The 9266-nt window shown below is 45.7% G+C and overlaps 1 protein-coding gene across 1 annotated transcript in view; it reads left to right on the forward strand.

The window, feature by feature from the left end:
- The first annotated feature begins 4351 nt into the window (after window positions 1-4351).
- The window catches only part of TBXAS1 (thromboxane A synthase 1), a 198592-nt gene continuing 193677 nt past the window's right edge, over window positions 4352-9266 (forward strand). Inside the window, exon 1 of the mRNA XM_019474392.1 lies at window positions 4352-4437. The gene's annotated coding sequence lies outside the window, so the exon portion shown is untranslated. The remainder of the gene's footprint in view (window positions 4438-9266) is intronic.

Genomic DNA, 9266 nt, shown 5'->3' on the forward strand with positions numbered 1-9266 from the left:
ACTAGTGTTTAAGAGGAAAGCTCTGGTCTTTTCAAAATATGGAAGCAACATGGAAAGCATTTGCCATGTGTCAATGGCATTGCAAACTTGACTCACTCTTCTCTGTGCAAGGAAGCACAGGCTGGAGCCCCAGTGCTGTGCTGTGCAGGGGCTTTAAGAAAGCTCCCCTGCGAAAGGCAGTGGGATTTTTAGCTCTGGCACCGTTGGCACTAAACAATTTTTCCTCTTGTCCTGCCTTCTGTTATTGGGAAATCATCTGCACGTGGATTTTGCTTCTCTCTTCCATATGGGAAAAGCATTGTGTTCATCCTCCTGCGGTCCTTACAGATGGCACCTCTTTCAGCTCCGCATTAGAGGCGGTCAGGTGAATGGGGTGGGCTGAGGTTCCCCACATCAGCCGTTCCCTCGGGGAGGGAAGAAGGGCAGCCAGTGTCACACCAATGTTTACAGAAAGTTTAGTCTCCAGTGGATTTCCCTACTCGAATGAAACAATAGGAGGGTCTGGTGCTATACTATCCATGCTTCCTCTTTATTCAGATTTTATCTGTGAATTCTTGCAAATAATAGATGACTGAGACCATTATTGTTCTGGGAAATAGGAAGATGAAAACATTAGACAGACCTTAGCAATTTCAATGGACTTATTCATGGTGTGTTTAGTTATGCAAGTCTTTGCAGAGTCAGGAACTAACAAAATACCTGTTGGAATAAGTAATAATCCCGTGTGTTCACAAAAGCAGCTCTCTTACAGCTCATTTTTAATAAGAGATACTGCCTCAGTCAACCAAATGCTACAGAGTTCAGAACAAAAAAAAGAAAACAAACATAGCTCCACTCTTAATGCCACAAGATCTTGGGAAGCGATCCATTCCAGCTTTTCTGTGTCTCTGCTTTAATACAGGCATTCTCAATGTAAATTGCATGCTGGTGATTAATAGATCTTCTATCAATTGAACTTGAACTGAAGTCAAAAGAAGATACTCTTTCTTTTTTTTTTTTCTTTCTTTTCTAAACCTGCATTAAAAAAGACTGTTCAGAAATCCTGGAATGAAAAGTGCTAGGTCAAAACTCACATTTTTCTAGCAAGTCTATGAAAACTTACTTTTAAAAGTCGCATGCTGTAGAATCTCAATTATCCTGGAAGGCTTATCCAGGTTATGGCTTAAGTATGCTATTCATATGGTGCCAGATTGTTCTAGAAGTGTAAGATGGGCTGTAGTGCCTTGCAAAGCAGCTAAACTCTTCCCTGGGCCAGACAGAGTCCAGAAGCAGTTCAATGGTTTGACTCGAGCTAAGAAGTCCTGCAGCCGCCCGCCGGCCCCGTGCAGAGCTGGGCTGTGCCTCAGTGCTACGAGCCACCGAGCCATGTGAGTCCTCTGCAGTTCTGGCAGGACTCTGTGTCTGCCTCTGCATCACGTGCCGAGCTCTGGGAATTCTTCATTCAGGAACATTGCCATACAACTGCACAGAGCTGGCTTTGGCATGGTGCTGTGTGGAAGCTAAGAAGTCTTCATGGGTACCACCTGTCTGCCTGTGGACTAAAACCTCCTGCATCGCTCATCTATTATTATTTTCCATTATCTAGGACCTTTCCTTCTCCTCCTCTTCACCTCAGGTAAAGGGGAGCTGTTTGTATATCCATGAGCTTAATACCTACTGGTCTTGGAAGAACTCCTCTGGCTCATTGTACATTAACGTTGTTCACATTTTTGATGCATATGCAATTAATAAAATTTGGGCAAAACTTTAAAGCTTTGACTATACGCTGGACAGATCATGAATTTTATGTTCTCCATGAAGTATTGTTAAAACTTGCTACCCACAAGGACTAATTACTGAGAGGAGATTTTACTCTGAAAGGAGAGCTTTCTCTCCTCTGCGCAGCCTTCCTCTTGGCGATAGAAAAACAAACATTTCCAGTTAGGCAAATAGGGTGTCGTGGTTTAACCCCAGTCGGCAACTAAGCACCACACAGCCGCTTGCTCATGCTCCCAAAGGTTTTTTTGTGGGTCTTGTGGCATTTAGTGTTCCTATTGATCTCCCAAATTCAGGGCAGCAGCGACTGTGTGAGAAACTTCGCTTCTAGTTTCCAAAAGAAATGCCTAGCTTTTGGGAAGAGATGCCCAAGGTAAAAAGGTAAAGACAAGGTAAAAAAGGACGTGCAGTTTAGGCTCACCTTGCACAAGTCCATCAATTCAGGCGAAGGTACCTTGTGAACTGAAAGCCCGAATGGTGCAAACTAATTCAGAATAAAGCAGTATTAGTGTGAAATACATGTCCAGCACAGGGGAGGGGAGTTATGCAAGCGAAGCTACTCTGCAGCAACTCCCAATGTGGATAAGCCCTTAATTACTTCTAAAATCTCACCATTACTAAGTCATGCTTATAATTTCTAGAGGCCTCAAGTTTCTGGAACAACTGGAGTATGAGATTCAATTGCATTCACGTCAGCGGAGGATACAGTTAAGTATGGGCACGTTCGTAGGCTTGGGGCCGGTCATTAACTAATTGGTGTATGGGAACATTTAAGTTTTTCCCATGTGATTTTGCAAAGTTATTTGGCAATATTTGCTTACGAGCCTTTTTTCACTTCCCCCCCCTCCTTCCCAGCAAACCAGCCCCCCCACCAGAATCAGAAAAAGCATTGCAAGTACACTAACTTCCCCTTTTCCCCTTACTGTCGACAAAAATATTCGCCGAGTTTTACTTTTTTATACATATATAGAGATATATAGAGGGTTCTGGTTGTTTTTCTTTTTTAAACAATAGGTTTCAGGGTGTTTGTTTCCTTTGCAGCCACGCAAAGCCTCCCTTCCCAGCAAGGGCATGTCCGCGGGAGCGGTGGGGGGCGGGTGCTGCCCGGGAGGAACTACAACCCCCAGAGTGCGTGGCGAGGGGCGGCTGGAGGGGGGCAGAAGGGCAGGGGAGGCACGGGGCTTTCTGGGAGCTGTAGTCCCGCGGCCTCTCCCTCGCTGGGGAGGTGTAGTCCCGCGGCCTCTGCCTCGCTGCTGGGCCGAGGGCAGCTTTCCAAGCACCTGTCTGTTTCGGGGTGGGGAGCAGCCCAAGCAGGAACCGGTGGAGGAGGCACGGGAGAAATTTAAAGGTAAGGATCTCCTAGTATTTGCTGTGGAGTTGGCGGAGGAGGGGGGGTGGGGGCTGTAAATCCTGTTGCCCCCCCCCGGTCCTCCTGGCCCCGTGCTTTTGGCTGGGAGGGTTTGCCATGTCGTTCCCGCGGCACATCGTTGGGCAAGTCACCTGGATTTGGGTTGGCTTGCCGAAATGTCTGCAGCATTAGCACGTGGGACCGGCCGTATAGGGATGTCATTCTCCCTTGCAGCTGTGGTTAGAAGTGGGGCTGTTGGCTCCTTTATGTAAAGGTTAGCGGGAATAAATAATCATTCAATCTTAGAAGAAGGTGGGGGAGGGAATCCCACTCCCTGCAGGGACTGGAAATCTTTCTCTAGTGAATAAGGGTCTTATAACATCCAGCTTCTTGCTGAATTTAAGCTTGCTTTTTTAATTCTTTTTTTTTTTCCTTTTAAGTTGACTTTCTAGATCTTAGTAGGGAGAAATAGCCAAATACAAATTTTGCATAAGTGCCTGCAACAGCCTTTGCCTGCGTACGCTTCCTCGTTCCAGTGTTTCTGCTGTTTGCTGAACTGGAGGCAACTGAAAGTCTCGGGCTGTGCAGATCAGTACAGTGAAAATCCTTGGAAATGCTGCAGTTTCATGCTGCTGCTCAATAAAACAGAGCAGCGGTCAGGATAGCGCAGGGAGGAGAAACGGCTTTGTGTACTTCATGGGTCAGGTAAAACACTCCTGAACACTTTGGCTGTGATCCTCTGACAAGTAGCCGCCTGGGATGCTGTTGGTACTCACAGCTGAGTGTAAATTTGCCAGAGAGTTTTGGGATAACTTTGCACGAGGATGCTCTGCGGGCCTTCCAGGGCTGAACGTACATCACGAGGCGATCCCCAATGCATAGGGACTGGGTTCAATGGCACAGTTATACCCTGATGGTCCTTTCCGACAAGTCGCTTACTAATTATGCTGAAGACTGCAGATTTGCTGTATGTACTACTTACAGCCAGTGACACTGGTTCTCAGCTACTGCTTCTGGGGTGGGACAGCAAGCAGAGAGCATGCTGAAGACTGCGGGAGCAGAGTAGAAGTTTTTAGCTAAGGCTACTGATGCAAGACCCTATTTAAATGAAAAAAGTGGAAGCAAAGACAGGAGTCAGTCCTAGTAAAGGTCTCACCCAAGAGAAGATGTGAAAGGCAGTTCTCAGTTCTGCTGGGAATTGCGTTGCCCTTTTAATGGTAATAAAGTAGCTTTGCCCTTAATCTCCCCAGACGCTGCCAAATGCTGAACAGGTCTGGACAATGAGGCAATTCGCGTCCTGCTCGGAGACGTGGCACCTCTGGGTCAACGTGGAGGTACGGCTCTTGGGTGTGTTGGGTTTGTGTACTGTGGACACCAGGGCTGCTGTCGCATGGAAAGGCAGAAAGCAGAAAGCTAACGAGCAGGTGTCCTTCACAAATCAAACACACAGAAATGTTAAACACAGTGCCCTCAAATGGTTACCCACAAGGAGGGGATATACATCTAAAATGAGGATGCTATAGCTAATGTTAGAGGTGTTGGTAAGAATTGCTAAACTTTCTGTGAACTAATCCGTTACCTTAGAAAAAACCCAGCTGCTGTAGTGGGGAGGGCTCGTGGGCTGCTTTTCACGTTAAGTTTTTCATACACCTCATAGACTTCTGGCATATCTGATATTCTCCCTGTTTACAGTATTAGAGACACTGCTAATATGTAGGTAATAGAAAATAATTTATGGGGGCAGCGGCACTGAATATGAAAACATTCCCTACACATTCAAGAAACTTTCCCAAATGTGAGGAGCACTAATTAAAAAAAAGGGGGGACCGTATCTGCATGCAGCCTCGCTGAGTTCTAGGTATTCCCTGTACGCTGACACCACATACGCCAGCTTAACCCAGGCGATGACAGCCACTGCAGGACTGGCAGCTCTGTCTCCAGAGCAGCAGCATGGCCAGGGATGCCACCGAAACCCTGGGGCAGGGCAGGTGCCCGAGGAGGAGGACGATGGTGATGGGACCTCCTGTTGCACCGAGCCCCGTGTGGGCGGCAGCAGCGGTGGGTGCCTCTGCCCCCTCCCTCCTGGAGGTGAGGGCTGTGCCAGCAAAATGCATGGACCTCCCTACTCCACCTGTCCCCATCTGCCAGTCGGGCTGCAATGTCTAAAGCAGGCATGGATTTTCCTGTTTACCCAACGTCAGCGTACCTCCCAAAAAGCAATTGTGTCGGTTTTGTTTTCCTTTCCTCATACGTATCAGAAGTCAAACAGCAAGATGTGGCTAATGGGATTATATTGACCCACCTCTGCCGTTGCTATTTATATCTGAAGAAATTCCCAAATGCCACAGCCCCAATGATAGTACAGTTGCCTGCCCGTCTTTCTTTTGCCAAACAGATTGGGGTCTTTTTACGTTAGCAAGTCCAGTAATTGCTAGTCCAAATTTCTCTCCTTGGTAGTGTTAAGGAGCTAGGCACCAGACTATATATAGGAGAGAATATATAGAGAATATATAGGGAATATCCATTTTTGCAATGGATAGCAAGTTGATTTGCAATGTCATTTGAACAGTATCCAAATAGCCAATTCTTTTTTTTTAAAAAAAGGAGGCTGAAGGGGTTTGGGGGTGGTCGTATCGTTTTCTTGCTGACCGTAGAAACATAACCCACCCTTTTAAAAAAAGTGCATTCAGAATCTAACCCCGGTGCACAGGCTACTAAATTTCAATTGCTGTTTTTATGTCATTATTGCAATTGCAGTAACTCTGTAAAAGACAAGACAAAAGGTTGCTCTTTCCTCTTTGAGCTCTTTCCATCCTCCACTTTTACAGCAAAGGTTACCCTGAGCAATGTGTACATCTGTCTCTTCTAAGTGTAGAAATACATATTATTCATACCTTGTCAATGTATATGCTGGAAAACAGAAGCTGAATTTATAGCTGTATTTCCTCTCTGCCGGGGCTTTTAGAGTTGAGTGTTTCAGTGTTTCCATTATAAACCCCTGTTTTCTGAGGTTTATAACAGTCTTGAAGAGCGTAGCGGTCTTGAACCATAATAGAAAGCGTGTAATGTTGCATTTACAATACAGCTGTAACTGCACATTAAGGCGTGTAATCTTCTCAGTGTACCCACAATGCTCCAATAAGGTTAATTGGAGTTACATATACTAAGAGAAAAACAGTATTTTACCCTTGGAGTTGGTACTCTCCATCCAGAGAGCTGAGAGCATCACACAGGGACAGAGTGCATCTACCTGCACCAGACTTACAGAAATGCCATTCATTGCTACACCATTAAAATACCCGTGTACATCTGCAAAGGCCCCTCTCAGCACCCGCTTCCCTCGTTTGATGCCTCACTGCTTTACAGAGTTGGCCAAGGGAAACCAAGGGAAGGGTGACTGGAAGAAACTATATTTTATCAAATGTATGGTGAGGCTTTTGTCCTGTGCGGTGTCTCTGCTGTTTCTGCCCTCAGCTTCTAGTCTTGCATAAATATAGGTCCCATCTGAAAGCCCAGGCTCTTCTCCATTTCCAGTCAGCTTACTCCATCTGGCATCTTGCATTCGTGTGTCACTTTGCTTACGAATATAAGGTAAATGAAATACAGTTCATCATAGCATCCCACTGTCCCTGGGCTGTCTGAAGTAGTCCCAGCTCCTTTGCCATGCATCTGGGTAGTTGCTGGCTCCTCTGGTTAGCCTGAACTGCCACAGACAGAGCAGGGGCTCTTAAGGAGAAAGTACCCCATACATTGGGGTACCTGTCCGACAGGTCTGGCTTTAATTTAAACCTAGTTTAAATTTTTGTTGATGGCTGTAGGACTCTGCACTGGGCCAGAGATCCCATCATGCCAGTTCGGTTGGTGTGTGAGTGTAACCATCAGAGTTGGGCGAGGGGGCAGCGTCTGCAGGTAGTGGTGTTCTGAGTTAAAACGAATACCTTAAAATGGATGGTGAGGAAGAAGAGCTCAAGTTAAAAGTGGACAGTTGCCAAGGCTGCTGGCCATGCTGATTTATCATTGCAGTTGCTTACTTGAGCTTGTTGGACTTAATTGGCTGAAGGTAAAGAAAGCAGCAGCATGTTCAGAGTAGAAAGAAACTTCTAAGAATTGTTTAAAAAAAACCCCAGAGACTCTTGGAGCTTGAAGACTTTGTTAGGCTCTGTGGCGAGTACAAAGCAGTCCTCTCAGATTGTCACGGAGCCATGGTTTTCCACAAACCTTAGCTCTGATCAGCAGCCGGTAAAAAGATAAAGTATGATGGCTAAAAGTTTTGTTCCATGGATTTTTTTTTTTTTAATTTTAGTGAAACTGAGAAGGATACCTATTTTATTTTTGCACTAGCCCAGCCAGTCTAAGGTTGTGCTTATCTGCCACTTGGTAGAAGGCAGCAGAAGGTAGGAAGGAGGTAGGAGGCTGGACTCACTGTGAACCTTAGGCTCAGATCCCATCTATGCTTCAGTCTGAGAGAGCAAGTTAACGTGAGTGTCAGCAGGGTTGAAATCTTATTGAGACTAAGTTCTTCTTGCTGTTTCAACTCATGTGTCACATTATTTAGTCTTCCACTTAACCTCTCTTCCCATGGCTAACGGGTCAGCTTATTGGGTTCACGCCCTTTTGCAAGTATTGCTAACCTCAAGCATTCAGAAATCACAAATTTACTCAGATTCATGAGACTGCAGGAAAAACATGCATTTTTTTAATTGACCAATTAAAATAGTTTAATTAGTATTTTAGCCCTGATCACGTGAGTTTCACAGCTTTGGAACATTTTTTTCCTTGCTTTGAGGGCTTGACTGTCTCTGCCCCCAGTAAAACCTGTATTTGTCACAATTGCACAAATGAATAACTAGTGCTGTAGCAAAAACCTGAACTAAGCCAAGACTTGCAGTAAGAACTTGAGATTTGGAAATGCTGGTTTCATGATTGTGCAAGTTTGTTTTTTCACTTTTTCTTTTTTCTGCCCCCTGACCAGTTATGCACGTCCATGTTACAACATATCTGCTGAGAATGAGAGAGCCGAAGGGATTCCTGATTTGGTGAATTAGTGTACAAGGGGTCAGCAGAAAGGACTGCAGCAAAAAAGCAATAAATGGGAGAGCACAAAAGGCTGAACTAGAGTAAAGCCGTCTGTATGTTACATGTGCTCTTCTGCAGCATGTAAGGGGCTGCAATTTGCATGTTAGTTATCTGTGCTCCCTTTCATATGGGTAAGAAGGCCTTTGGGAATATTGGGCACAATCTACCAAGAATTATTCATCATGTGATGCATAAATTTGGGCAGTGAATGTCCCCTGGATAGGGGCATGAGTGAAGATAAGGCTTTGCAATGTATTTTATATTGCCCCTAGATTTGCCCCACAGTGTGAAGGTATTATATGTCTTCCTGTGACAGCTCTGTGTGCTCCAGTGCACCATACATTTTGTGTTCTTACTGCCATCTGAAAATATCCAGCATGACTTTCTACACTGCAGTTATTGACATTTTGAAATATTTATCATGGGGAACATTTTCAAAGGCAAGAGAGGCAACAGGGCACCAACCTCCCCTGCCTGTCTACAGGAGTCAGAGCAGCGTTACCAAACCCTGCACCTGGTGTTCTCCAGGAGAACTTGTCCTTCATCCCCTGTGAAGGGATGTTTTTGCAGCCTAAAAGAGAGGCTCTGTGGATGCCGCTAAAGAACTGCTGAAGAACCGGGATTGGTCCTCAGTAATTACTTTGAACTGCCAGGTTGAGTCTCTGCAGTCGTATTGCCTTTCTAAATGTGCATGTAGACTGATAGCTTCTGGGCTTCTTGAAGTATGAAAGTCATTACTGTGGCAATAGTATTAGTCTGACTTGCTTAATTTTGACCTTTCTTTTTCCTTTGTGCCAGCTTACTACCTCTTCTGTGCTGAGACTAGATGGTGGTAGTGCCCAAGTTGTAATGGCTGTCCTGGTTTTGGCATGTTTGAGGGGATCGAGTGCACCCTCAGTAAGTTTGCAGACGACACCAAGCTGGGCGGGAGTGTTGATCTGCTCGAGGGTAGGAAGGCTCTGCAGAGGGACCTGAACAGGCTGGATCGATGGGCCCAGGCCAACTGTATGAGATTCAACAAGGCCAAGTGCCGGGTCCTGCACTTTGGCCACAACAACCCCATGCAGCGCTACAGGCTTGGGGAAGA

Source organism: Aptenodytes forsteri, unplaced genomic scaffold, assembly GCF_000699145.1.
Source record: "Aptenodytes forsteri isolate BGI_AS27 unplaced genomic scaffold, ASM69914v1 Scaffold56, whole genome shotgun sequence".
Taxonomy (NCBI): Eukaryota; Metazoa; Chordata; class Aves; order Sphenisciformes; family Spheniscidae; genus Aptenodytes; species Aptenodytes forsteri.